The sequence below is a fragment of the Dermochelys coriacea genome, chromosome 1, assembly GCF_009764565.3.
Source record: "Dermochelys coriacea isolate rDerCor1 chromosome 1, rDerCor1.pri.v4, whole genome shotgun sequence".
NCBI lineage: Eukaryota > Metazoa > Chordata > Testudines > Dermochelyidae > Dermochelys > Dermochelys coriacea.
The window spans coordinates 156,021,637-156,036,138 of record NC_050068.2 but is presented as its reverse complement, the minus strand read 5'-3'; the positions used below and the strand labels follow the sequence as shown (position 1 = coordinate 156,036,138).

Here is a 14,502-nt window from a genome sequence, read left to right as displayed (position 1 = left end):
CAGTAATACTGCTGGAAGCATGTGGTGAGAAACTTTTGCTTTGAATCCTTAGGTACTAGATTCAAAGCAATCCTTTGCTTTGAATCCTTAGGAACTAGAAAACATTTTCTTTATTTTTTCTTGTAACCATTTCTGACTTTTATGCCTTGTTACTTGTACTCAAAATCTGTCTCTTTGTCGTTAATTGTTTTGTTTGTTTTTATCTAATGCAGTGTGTATAAGTTAGTGTGTAGGTAACTCCATTTAGGTTTGTAAACTGTTGAGTATTATTCCCTTAAAGGAATAATGAACTTAACACCTCTGGATTGTCCCGGAGAGGGCTGGACAGTATAGAACATACATTTTGAGGGCAAAATCCAGGCCTGGGATTGTGTTGGGGTCACCCTGCAGAAATAACCAAGGCTGGTAAAAGCCAGCATGTAATTCGTGTGTGTCTGGCAAGTTACAGTTACACACAGACACTCAGGGTATGACTTGCACACCTGAAGGCTATTGATGAGCGGCCCAGGTAGAAGCAACAGCAGCAAGCATTGTACGGCATCCGAGGTGGCATGGCAGGGGTGATACAGCCCCTTGCTGGTCTGGATTGCAACCCGGAATGTCATACTGATATTTGTCCTTTATTGTCCCTGAATCCATAATTCATAGATTCTAAGGCCAGAAGGGACCACTGTGAAACATCCAGACTGACCTCCTGTATAAAACAGGCCATAGGATTTCCCTAAATTAATTCCTGTTTGAACAGGAGCAGATCTTTTAGCAAAGACATTCCATCTTGATTTTAAAATGGCCAGTGCTGAATCCACCTAGTCAGACCTCAGCGGCTGTGCAGAACGCCAATAGGGTTTCACCTGCACGAGTCTGCTCATAAGATCAAGACCTTAGATTGTAAATTCCTCAGGACAAGGTCAAAATCTTTATCTGTGTCTTGTATAGAGTTGAGCATATTGCTTAGCAAATAATAAATCATAAGAATCTGCAGATACTAATAGACTATTATGTCTTAATAGGTATAAGTTCCCTAATAGCCTAGTGGAACAGCTGTGTAGCTGGTGTTTTAATTAAACTCCCAGGACATTCAGGTTTTTAAGCTACTGTCTAAACTAAAACTACAGTTCTTCTTTCATGTACACAAATGGAAAATCTGTTAATAAAATTGAGACTAGAATATTGTGAATTTGCAGGCAAACTAGCTGATTGCTTATCTTTCAAATTGAAGGGGAAAGAGACAGAATGGGTGAATTACATGATAAAAAGTGCAGATGGCCTTTTTAACCTCTGATGAGGAGTCTAGCGTAGAAAAAACCTTTCTTTCCTAGTTGATTATTTTAAGAATCTTTGCAGCTAATTCCTCAGGACATGAAGAATTTATGGACTTATTTTAAAATACATAATTATCTTAATGAGACTGGGGAAAGTATGAAATGGAGAAGGAAACAGAGACAAATGCTTTAAAGTAATATTATTTTTATTGGGTGAAAAAGCTCTAAATTAAAATTGGCATCTGGTGAAATCTTATAAATTTCTTTAGGGTTTAGGAGCATATGTGCTATCAAAAAGCAATAAGTTTTACTATTATTAGTCAATGTTTCAAGCAAACACATTCTTCCTTAAGGGGAGAGAGAGAGAGACCCAAAACAAATCAATGTCCCAATGACCCTAAACTTTCGAAGTATGTGGATTTTGATTCTGTTTCCATTGTCTAGATTTTGACTTGAACTGAATTCAAAGCCCAGAAAAGCCCAATTTCTGCTTAGAATCGTAGGATGGAAGGGACCTCAAGAGGGCATCTAGTCCAGTACCCTGCATTCATGGCAGGACTAAGTATTATCTAGACCATCCCTGACAGGTGTTTGTCTAACCTGCTCTTACAAATCTCCAATGATGGAGATTCCACAACCTCCCTAGGCAATTTATGCCAGTGCTTAACCACCCTGACAGTTAGGAATTTTTTCCTAATGTCCAACCTAAACTGCCCTTGCTGCAGTTTAAGCCCATTGCTTCTTGTCCTATCCTCAGAGGTTAAAGCCTCCTCCTTGTAACAATCTTTTACTACTTGAAAACTGTTATCATGTCCCCTCTCAGTCTTCTCTTCTCCAGACTAAACAATCCCAATGTTTTCAATCTTCCTTCGTAGGTCATGTTTTCTAGACCTTTAATCATTTTTTGTTGCTCGTCTCTGCATTTTCTCCAATTTGTCCACATATTTCCTGAAATGTGGTGCCCAGAACTGGACACAATACTCCAGTGTAGAGTAGAGCGGAAGAATTACTTTTTGTGTCTTGCTTACACCACTCCTACTAATACATCCCAGAATTATGTTTGTTTTATTTGCAACAGTATTACACTGTTTATTCATATTTAGCTTGTGATCCACTATGACCCCCATATCTCTTTCCACAGTGTTCCTTCCTAGGCAGTCATTTCCCATTTTGTATGTGTGCAAACTGATTGCTTTTTCCTTAGTGGAGTACTTTGTATTTGTCCTTACTGAATTATATCCTATTTCCTTCATACCATTTCTCCAGTTTGTCCAGATCATTTTGAGTTTTAATCCTATCCTCCAAACCACTTGCAACCCCTCCCAGCTTGGTATCTTCCACAAACTTTATAAATGTAGGTTTCAGAGTAGCAGCCGTGTTAGTCTGTATTCGCAAAAAGAAAAGGAGTACTTGTGGCAAATTTGTTAGTCTCTAAGGTGCCACAAGTACTCATTTTCTTTTTATATATGTACTCTCTGTGCCATTATCTAAATCATTGATGAAGACATTGAACAGAACTGGACCCAGAACTGATTCCTGCAGGACTCCACTCAATATGTCCTTCCAACTTGACTGTGAATCAATGATAACTACTCTTTGGGAATGGTTTTCCAACCAGTTATGCACCCATCTTATAATAGCTCCATCTAGGTTGTATTTCCCTAGTTTGTTTATGAGAAGGTCATGCAAGACAGTATCAAAAGCCTTAAAGTCAAGATATACCACATCTACCGCTTCCCCCACCCCATCCCCAAAGCTTATTAACCCTGTCAAAGAAAGCTATTAGGTTGGTTTAATACAATTGGTTCTTGACAAATCCATGCTGACTGTTACTTATCACTGTGTTATCTTCTTGGTGTTTGCAAATTGATTGCTTAATTACTGTATTTGCTCCATTATCTTTCTGGATAAATTAAGCTGACTGGTATGTAATTCCCCAGGTTGTCTTTATTTCCCTTTTTATAGATGGGCACCATATTTGCCCTTTTCCAGTCCTCTGGAATCTCTCCCCTCTTCCATGACTTTTCAAAGACAATTGCTAATGGCTCAGATATCTTCTCAGTCAGCTCCTTGAGTATTCTAGGATGCATTTCATCAGCCCCTGGTGACCTGAAGAAATCTAAGTAATTTTTAACTTGTTCTTTCCCTATTTTAGCCTCTGATCCTATCTCATTTTCACTGGTATTCATTGTTAGATTCCAATCACTACTAACCTTTTTGGTGAAAACTGAAACAAAAAAGTAATTTAGCACTTCTGCCATTTCCAAATTTTCTGTCCCCCTTCTCCCCCCCATTCATTGAGTAATGGACCTACCCTGCCCTTGGTCTTCCTCTTGCTTCTAATGTATTTGTAGAATGTTTTCTTGTTACCATTTATGTCTCTAGCTAGTTTAATCTCATTTTGTGCCTTAGCCTTTCTAATTTTGTCTCTACATACTTGTGTCATTTGTTTATATTCATCCTTTGGATTTTAACCTAGTTTCCATTTTTTGTAGAACTCTTCTTTTTTTTTTTTTGAGTTTCAGATCAGATCATGAAGATCCCCTAGTTAAGTCAAGATTCATATGAGAAATTTAGTGTTGTCAATTACTGTGATGTATCATGAGTCTCATAATTGATATCATTTTTTAAAAGCCCAGAACTTGAAGTCTTGTGAATACAAGAGAATCTCAGGTTTCATTTCTGAAACAGTATGTTTCTAGCCTCCTGTATTTTTTCCTATATACAATGTATGTTTGACCTTTTTAAAACAATTATATTTGAAAACTTCAAATTAATAATGTCCGATTTATTTTAAAGCAGGGATAGAGGGTGACTTTACATTAGTGGAGGAAGGCAATTGAATTTCTCTTTCCTGATCCTAGTAAATCCTGACAGCAAGTAGCTACCTTTCTGCACCCTCTCCCAATAGCTGGCCATGTAGTGAACAATGACAAATAAGACCATTCATTAGCTGGATGTTTCTGCTAAACTGATCAGCTGTGAAATAGTTAATGCTGACATTTAAACAATAAGCTATAATTAGGCAGTTGTTCATTTGGCTATGCAAAGTCATTGTACCTGGGGCCAATGCCAACAGCAGAAATGACATTTTTCAGCGGTCTTTGTACCAGTAGCAGGAGGGTATTTGAAGAACAGGTTTCAGGAGGGTGTTCTAGCCACAGGAACAACATAGAAGAAGGTTTCAGAGTAGCAGCCGTGTTAGTCTGTATTCGCAAAAAGAAAAGGAGTACTTGTGGCACCTTAGAGACTAACAAATTTTTTTGAGCATAAGCTTTCGTGAGCTACAGCTCACTTCATCGAATGCATTCAGTGGGAAAAAAAATCATAGAAGAAGTCTTCAAAGTGAGAGCAGAAGAAAATGAGGGGAGAGTCAAGGCTATCTTTGGTGGAATGAAGAGCATGTGAAAATGACCAGGGGTGAGAGCCTGACCCTTGCTATGGCCCCTTTATGCCAAGTAAAGGGGCTGGATCAATGTAAAGTGTTCCTAAAAGCCCCAGTTCCAGCTGTGGTATTTCCCTGGTGAAGGTATTGTGGAGGACAGCCATAAACCTACCTTCCGAAGACCACTTTGCAATGCCTGGCATAGGAGGCATGGTGGGGCAGGACTAGTGTATAGTGCACAGCAGTGTGGAGATTACAGGCAGTGCTATGGGACATACGGTATCCCAGGAAGGCTACCCTAATTTAGACAGGATTATAAATCTTGAGGAGCTAGCTGTCCAATCTTTTATCTTTTCAATGGCTATTAAAAGATAAATTTCTTCTTCGAGTGCTGGTCTTTATATTTGTTCCACATGTAGTACGCGTGCACCCGAGTCTGGAGATTTTAATAAGTAGTGTCTGTTGGCCTGCACATGTGCAGTAGCTCTCCTCATGCTCCCAAGAGAGGGTATAAGCAGCAGTGCGGGTCAACTGCCCCCTCAGTTCCTTGGTACCGCTGCATGGCCTGAGTCGGAATCCAGTGTCCTCTCTTGCTTCAGCCTTTCTAAAAACCTGTAAATAAGATTGTAAATAGTTATTCTTAGCTTAGTTCAGTTAGTTTTTAGTGTAGTTTGTTTCCCCAGATCAGGGACTCCGTCCCCACCATTGGGAACAATTCCCAGACTCCCAGGCTTCAAAAACAGCATCTCTTGCCCTTGATCCTTCTCTTTCAGTAATGAACACCAATGCTGCCTCTACTGTCTGGGTGAGACAAATATTCCAGTGAAGTGTAGCATTTGTTGCTTGTTTTCACTGAGAACTTGCAGAGCTTGTGACCTTCACTTTAATGGAGAAGGCTACAAAGCCCCTCTCCAATCTGGGTCAGGAAGACCCCCCCCCCGCCACACACACACACATCAGCCTCACCAAATGAGCAGCGCCCCTCCGAACACATGCTTAAGAATTCTAAACTCAAAGACTTTTACTCCAGGTCTTCCCATGAAAGTAAGAGACACTCTTATGGGCGCAAGGACAGATCCCCATTCAGAAGTCAAAATTGAGGATGGTCATGTTGGCATCAATAATCCCCTCTCTTTGCAAGAATGTAGTTCATGACTCTCAGCGTGAAGGACACATTTTTATCTAGACATTCATCTCTCCCACAGGATGTTCCTCTGGTTTATGGTGCACTGGGAGTACTTCTAACTCCAGGTCCTCCCTTTTGGGCTAGTGAAAGCACCCAGAATGTTTACTAAAACTTTCTCCCCAGTGGTGGCCCAGATGAGATGTCAGGACTACACAGTCTTTCCATATCTCGATGACTAGCTCCTGGTAGGTCGCTCTCAACAGTAGGTGAGATCAGCTATTCAATACCTCATTCAAAGTATCACAGCCCTAGGGGTTTGCATGAACAGAGAAAAGTCCATTTTATCCCTCACAAGGACAATTAACTTTATCGGGACAGCATTGGGCTCTGTTTCTGCAAAAGCCTTCATCCCTGCAGAAAGGTTTCAAACTATGAACAACCTAATTTCTTTAATTTTTGGCTGACCAAGCACTACAGTGTGGATGTACCTATCATTGCTAGGTCATATGGCAACATATACTTATGTAACACCCTTTGCCAGGCTTCATCTACATTGCCTACAGGCCTAGCTCAGTTCGGTCTACTTGCCCAACAAAGACTGCATCATCACCAGGAAAGACCAACAAAGACCAGGATCATCACCTCCTTCATCATCACCCAGACAAGGGTATTGGTGGGAGTTCCCTTCTCCACTCCCACTTCCACTAATGTAACAGATGTGTCCCTTCTGGGGTGGGGGCCCACCTGAACAGTCACACTGCACAGGACACATGAACCACAAATCAACATCCTGGAGCTGCAGGCAGTTTGCCTTGCATGGAAGGCCTTCCTCCCATTCATTTATGCCCTCCACATCCAAGTGATGTCAGACAATATCACCACCTTGGCCTACATAAACAAATAGGGAGGAGCAAGATCCATCCCACTTTGTCTGGAGGCAGTCAGACTTTGCAATTGGTGCATCAGGTACAACATCACCATCCAGGCAGCATACCTCCCAGGTATCCATAGCTCCTTAGTAGACAACTTCATCTGGCATTTCTCAGGGGACCGCAAGTGGGAAATCCATGACTCCATTCTGACTGATATCTTCATGCTTTGGGGCACACCTCTATGGAACCTCTTTGTGTCACAAACGAACAAGAAATTCTCCCTATATAGTTCTAGGGGAGTCATAGGCTATGACTCTCAAGGTGACGCTCTCCTATCATAGACGAGTGGTTTCAGATACGCCTTTTCTCCCATCCCCCTGCTGCCCCAGTACTGAAAACGATATGTTGCAACAAAGCGAGTGTCATTCTCCTAGCACCGTACTGGCCCAGGCAGTTTTGGTTCCCAGAGAATCTGTCGGTGTCAGCCCACCCTCCAATCAAGATCCACCCCTTTCTAAAACTCCTGATACAGGATAGGGGCAGGGACAAACATCCCAACCTGTCCTTTTTCCAAAATCCCATGCTTCTCCTGAGGAGCAGAGACTTCACTTCCTCGATATCAGGCATGCACTGGCCTTTTACTTGCAAAGAACCAAGTCCATCAGAAAGTCTTCAAGACTCTTCATCATGATAGCAGATAGATATCTAGTCAAGCTACATTCTCTCAGAGGATTTCTCTGTGGGTTTCTGGTTGTATTATCAAATGCTACAGACTAGCTCACATCCCACCTCCTGGTGGTATAATGGCCCATTCCACAAGAGCGCATGCCACTGTAGTAGCATCCCTGCAGGAGGTCCACATCAGAGGCGACACATGGGGTCATACCCAAGATACTGAACAAAATATGTAATGCTCCAGTGTTATAGGACCTGGCCTAACCAAAGATACATGCACTCATAAAATGCAAAGTAGAGTTTTTAGATAGCAAAGATCATATCCAATCATATCAAGGTCTTGGTGATCTAATTTCTAAAATGTGACCAGACCAGATAAAAAAGCTTGCCTGAAGGAGTGGTCTCTACATTATCCCTGTCGATGACAGACTAAATAATGGAATAAAAATAATTTTACTGCCAAAAATCTTGTTTTAATCCTCCTGCTGCATATTCATCACAACTTATTTGAAGTTTGAAATCAGTTTGCAAAGTTTCATTTGAAGTGAGAAAGTCAAAGCAGACTTAATGCCTCACGTCTGAAGCACTAGGCAGGTAGTATTAGCCGACCTAAAGAAAATCGTACTGGGTGGCCATAGTGACTAATGTTTCATGCTTCTAGAAGAGGTTAAAATGGCTGTAAGGAGAAAGGGTGCATAGGGGTATCTGATGGCATGGTATTGAACACATTCTGACTTTTTTTTATCATATTATTAAGAGGATTTAATATTAAGAGGATCAAATGGCAGCTGTCTTCGCTCTGAGCCAAAAAGAGAAGGAAGATTCAAATCTCAAACTCGCTCTCATACCATTTTTATAGAGATGCTTGTGAGACACATGTTGGGTCCATTCCCATGTGGCAGGGTGACGATGAGGCTTTTGTGGCCCCTGCTCTAATTCAGTTCCTGAACCGTTGATTAGTCACAGTATGAAACTCAGATTTGTACTTTGAACAGACCTTACCTATTGGGATTGACTTCTTAGAGCTGAAACAGACAATGGCTGTCAACAGGCAGTCAACAGCCTTGGGGGTGTATTTGCGCCTTGTTTGATTCAGATTCCTGTTCTAAAGGTTACAGGGACTGTGAAGTGAATGGGGATGGGGTAGAGGGTTGGGGACAAAGAGAAGCTAACATAAGAGAAATATCTGAAAATGTGGACTTAAATAGCACCTTGCTCCTGGCTGGGATAGTTCAGTTCAGTTCAGTTTAATCAACTTACATTGGTTACACAGACCATTACACATAGTGGACCAAATTCAGCAAAGCTGACATGGGGCACAAGGAGCACCAGCATTGCTCCTTGTGCCCAAGGGAGAGTCTCCCTTGTGGAAGGAAGGCAGAGTTTCAAACACCGTGTTTCTGCCCCTACCGTGGGTGAATTTTCTGCTTAGGTGTGGAGAGCAGGCAGCTTTAACTCCCAGTAGGACACCACAGAAGCTCCATGGTGGCTGATTCCCAAAAGAGCTGCTAAATCACTCTTTAACTGTCCTGGTCAAGACCCCCTTCTGCCAGGTTGGGAAACTAAGTAGGTTGCCAATTTTGGTTGGATATATTCCTGGAGATTTCATCACATGACATAATCGTTAATTAAAGATTAATCTTTAATTGCTGGAGACTCCAGGCCAGTTCTGAAGGGTTGGTAATCTTAAAACTGAGGTGGCCATGTATGTTGTGGATGAACAGTTTTGAGGGCCATAGCAAATCATAATGCAAGGATATGCTTACTGTGTGGTTATTGAGAAATAAGTAGTAGATTGTCAAAGCACAGGGATTCATCTATGTATGGCTACTGAGAAACAACCGCACTGTTTTGGATCCATAGCAGTACATTATCCCTGCACTCTAATTGGCTGAACTGATTTTGTTTCACTATAATCAAGGCCCCATAGCCTATGAGAGGGAGAGGGAGCTAGAGGGTTCCTGGTAACTGCAGTTCCCAACATGCCCTGAGGGAAGGAGAGGGTGGCGCACAGAAAACTCCATGTAAGCCTGGGACCGAGCATCAAGCTGTTTCTCCCTCTGAATCCCTGAGCTCGGGGCAGGGGGATATCTGGGCCCGGGGGGTACCGTGGTTGGGTTCTGGTGCGGGGGATGGTTGCAGATATCTGGACTGGGGTGCCCTGTGACTGGGGTCTGGGGAGGAGGGGGTTTGGGTGTATTGGTTGTGGGGGGTGCACAGATGGGCTCGGGGGGGAGGAGTTGTGGTGTCTGGCCACCAGGCTGGCCTCTTGTGGGGGAGGGGGAAGGGGGCAGAGAAACAGGAACTGGGTTGTCAAAGTGGTTTCTTTAACTCTCTGCTCCTGGGGGAATTTTGTGTGTGTCTGTATTTTGTTACAGACATATTTACTGATAGGTATTTTGAAATAAATTACCAAAATACTTGAAACTGGTGTGATTATGTAGTATTATTTTGACAAATAAAATTTGCAGAATTTTAAAATACTGTGTGCAGAATTTTTAATTTTTTGGCGCAGAATGCCCCAGGAGTAATCTCCCATTGTTGCATTTAGTGGCAGTTATAAGTACACTAGCTTGATGTTTCTGCTGAAATGTTCAACAGTGGAAATAGATAATGTTGACATTTAATGACCATAATTAGGCATCAAAGCGAATACCCTACTGAGATGAATGGGAGCCGTTTACAATCATTGTTAGTGCTATTGTTTTAGGCTGTCTGCAGACTTGAGCAAACTTCACTGCATTGGTTTATATTCAGTTCACATTTGGAAGGTTAGCTTCATAACCATAAAGTTTTGCATCTACAGTATTATGGTGCATAAACATACAGTAACATTTTAAAAATCAGCAATTATACATCTACTTACATGGCTGCATAGTCACATTTTACATGGTTGGAACTGCTAGTGTGATCCTTGTTATAAACCAATGTTTCCCAGCGTTTTGCTGGTGGAGTCCTCTCTTGCAGAGATTGGTAGATGGCACCCATGTCCCCAGTGTCCCTTTAGGCAGTACCCCAGCACAGTTGCTACCACCTTTCTTTCTGTCCACTTTCTCTCTGTGCCTCTGTTCTTTTTTTCTTATCTTGTTTTCTTTATCTCTGTTATTATGCTTCCTTTTTTTTATTCTTTTCTTCTCATTTTGTGGCTCCCTTTGCCTGTTTCCCACTCAGGAGAAGGATACTTGGCCTGGGGATGTCTATTGGTGCCTTTACGGGGCTCAATCACATATGTTTTGGCAGCTTAGGCCTTGTCTACATGGGGAAACTTACTAATATTACTATACCTGTGTCTACATGGGGAAACTTACTAATATAACTATACCTGTATAAATATACCACTATTATTATGCTGGTATAACTCCCCATGTTAACACTTTTATTCAGAATAGCAATGGTCTTTTTCAGTTTAGCTTAAGTTGAAAAGCATTTCATAATTATTCCTTACAGCATTTCTGTAAGATGTGTGAATATTCTCCCCCATCTTACAGATGGCTAAAGTGAGGCAGAGAGAGTTTAAATGACTTTCCCAAAGTCAATCAGCAAGAGTGTTTCAGTCAGGAATAAAGCCTAAGTCACATGATTTTTTTTATAGACAATACTTCTTCCTATGTTTTGTGTCTTATTTAGCACTAACCCACATTTTAAGACTCTTTTAGTATATATTATCTTGAATGATCTTCGCATGCTCTCATGTGGCATTTCCCAGAGCGCTGCAAAGATACTACAGAAATCTTTTTACCTGCTTTTATGCACACACAAAATCTAAGTCCATTGTAGCATACAAGTATGATACAATGAGCCACACTTATGCCTGGTGTAACTCCACTGACTTTAATGGAGTGACGCCTGGGACTAGTTTAGCCCACTACATCTAAGTAAAGTAATGTAGGTTTCAAAACCACATTTTCAACACGTGCGTTTTCCACAATGGAAACAGTAACACATTTGGTCACTAAATTACAGCACTTGAATGAAATAAAAACACAAACAGTTTGAGTGCAGTGATGATAAGTGGTTTTTTTCATCTAAACTACCCACAGATTTGACGGAAGAGTGTTTGTTTCTGCTGAGGAAGATGGTTTAGTCCTTCAAAAGAATAATTTAGTAACCATTAAAATGATCAAAGAAATGAAATAAAGCAAATAGTGAACATCACTGCATAAATTAAAAGTATCAGTGAAGATAAGGTTCAGTTAAATGAAACTCCGCTCCAAATCTTCCCTCCCTCTTCCTTAGTTTCTCGGGGATAAGATAATATTCAAACATACTCCTTTGGTTTTAGTCCTGGATTGGATCCAAATCTCAGGCCCTGTTTTCAAATCCAATTCAGATATGCATCAAGATGTACAAAAATCTCTTGTGAACAGCTGCTCTCATGAGATCTCAGCTCAAGATGCCAGTAATCTTACAAGAACAACAGGCATCATGAGATTTCCACCTTTCAAAACTAGTGAACTTTAGGGCCAAAATGTTCACTCTGGTTTTTTACATTTTGCTTGAGACTTTATAAATAACGATGCTATCTTCAATTTGGCATAATAAAACTGACATGATGCTAACTTGACATCATAAAATTGTAATTGCTCTGGTCCAATCAGGCTGTTTTCTCTATCCACTAAGTATAGTTATTTGTTTATACATTCATTTCTGTTTGGCTTGAGACAAGATATTGTAAATGAAATATTAAATGTATCAGAGCTGTTCAGTAGAATTGTATTAGTACTTTATGTAATCTATTATGAGCCGTAAAAACAAAACAATCAGTAAATGTATATAATTCCTCAACTTAAACACACAATGGAAAATAAGGTAAATAAAAATATACTTGACAGTAAATATGTCCATGGGGAACACTCCCTTGTGTTTTAGTTTATAGTAGCTAAACATTAAGTCAGACCCTTAACTTGAATTTAATGTATTAATGTAATAACAATCAAGGCACAAGGCATTTCCTGGGAATTAATGACTGACTGGGAGAGTTGAAGGACCAAAGTGAAGCCAAGGGCTATTAACCTCAGCTAGTCATTAATTCCCCAGAAGATGCCCTGTGCTGAGGTTGTTATTGCTGTTTATAATCTTCTTATATATTAAAAATATAAACATTTTCCCTGCTGTCACAGCATTTCAAAAACCTCCATGGGAAGGAGGCATTTAAGTGACACAACTGCTGCAGTAGGCTTTTCTGAGAAATTAAAAGTGATCAGCAAAATTAAAAAGAACCAAACACAAACTACTTTAGTAGTAGGATCTGAATTCCCTGAATAAATACTGTAAGTGTCGTTTGAGAACTTCAGTACGATAATTTACACATCCCGGGGCAACATACATCTACTGCTGATATCACACTGTTGCCCCTTTATCAAGCATTAGCGTATATCAAGGCCCTTCCAAGTTAATTTCCCTCTTGGAACGGATATCAGTGACATAGAATCACGTATTTTTGGTAGATTTTTGCCCACCAGAGGGTTTATTTATTTCGTACTGACCAAGAAATCCCTATGGATAACTACCCAAATATTAAATAACTCTGATCAGAAGGACAGTAATTGTTGGCTGTTAGATTCATGGGGCCAGATCGTCTGCTAGCCCAAAGATTTTAAACAAGAAGAAACCATTATGATCCTCTTAAGTGGGTTTAGGTCATATGTACCCTTCTACACGTACTCCTGTGCCTATATCTTAACAAACCCACCATCATATGTTTACTACTGGTTTGTTTTAAAGGTCATCCTCTCATTTTGGATGGTTGATTAATTATGTTTATTACATAAACCAAAAATGGGGCCTCAAAATCATAGAGTCATAGAGACTGCCAGGCACTGTTCAAAGAGAGAATAATACAGTGCCTGCCCCAAAGAGTTTACAATCTAATTTTTCTTTCTATTTTGGGAGAAATATCAAAAACAAAAAACCAACATAGAAACATTAAGGAACAGAAGTGCTGGTAGTAGTGTTATCCAACTCATATTTTTTCACTTTGAAAGCATTGATTTAACTTCTATGAAAATTAATCTGGTGAGAGGAGACCACAAATGTCTTATTTTTAAGACTTGCCATTTCCAAGAGCAATTGCAAGTTGTTGCTCTTCCTTAGGGTGACCAGATGTCCCAATTTTATAGGGACAGTCCCGATTTTTGGGTCTTTCTTATATAGGTTTCTATTACCCCTCACCCCCATCCTGATTTTCACACTTGTTGTCTGGTCATCCTACTCTTCCTGCTCTTTGCACATTGTTTGTTTGGTTGGTTTTTTTTACTTGATGAAGTGGTTACTAGCTCTAGTCCGTTGTAACTTGGCCAACCAGTTTTCAGTAATCATTCCATTCATCTTATAATTGCCAATAAAATTGTCTTATAATTCCAACTCTTACTGCAGCTTATTTAAAAACCACTTATTGCTAATAACAAATGAAAACTCAGCATGCCGAAATATACGAAAATGTTGAACCATGTATTTGGGTATTTATTGGCCTTGATATTTTTGTGCATCTGTGAAGTATTTGTAACATATGAATCCATGATTAAATGGAGGCAGTAAAGTATTTTCAACCCAACAGTTGACCTTCCTATAAAATTACTATAATCTTGTGAAGAATATCCCCTGGATTAATATATTTAAAATATAACCCTCCAGCACTGAGCAAAAAAGCCTCGTTTATGAAGGGTGTAAACAATTTAGAGCTCTGATAATGCAGAGCCAGACTGCCAGTGATGTATCATTAGTTAACTAACATGCTTTTTTCCATGAGCTATGCTTATATCATCTTTGAGTCAAGGAAGGAAATGAAAGAGAACGATTGCTGCACATGTTACATAACAAAGCAGGAAAAAAAATCAGTTCTTGATTGGGCATTGTAAAGGACAAAACTAGATAAAAGCCTAAACCAAAACCCCAGATTCAAACATTACCAGACTTTGGGAGAATTTTGATCAAATCATGATCTGATCCTCATGGCTGATGCCTTCTGATCTTAAAAGACCAAACATCTCCAGACATAACTGATAGGGGAAAAATGCTATTTGCAAATATATTAAGAGAGTATGACAAACAACAAAGAATGAACACAGCATAAAACTATGAAAATGTTCTTCAGTGCCTACTTGATGTGTCTATTAACCCAAAATGAGTTTCATAAAAGTGATATATTTTATAATTTGAACTGCCATGCTCAACTATTATAGT

The 14,502-nt window shown here is 40.1% G+C and overlaps 1 long non-coding RNA gene across 1 annotated transcript; it reads right to left on the bottom strand.

Annotated features, from left to right (window-relative positions):
• Positions 1–4,916: 4,916 nt before the first annotated feature.
• On the bottom strand, positions 4,917–10,879 carry LOC122458336. The gene is made up of 3 exons (XR_006278332.1): positions 10,643–10,879; positions 10,187–10,604; positions 4,917–5,259 (listed from the first exon to the last, which is right to left on the bottom strand). It is a non-coding gene; the product is annotated as an uncharacterized LOC122458336 (long non-coding RNA).
• Positions 10,880–14,502: the final 3,623 nt, after the last annotated feature.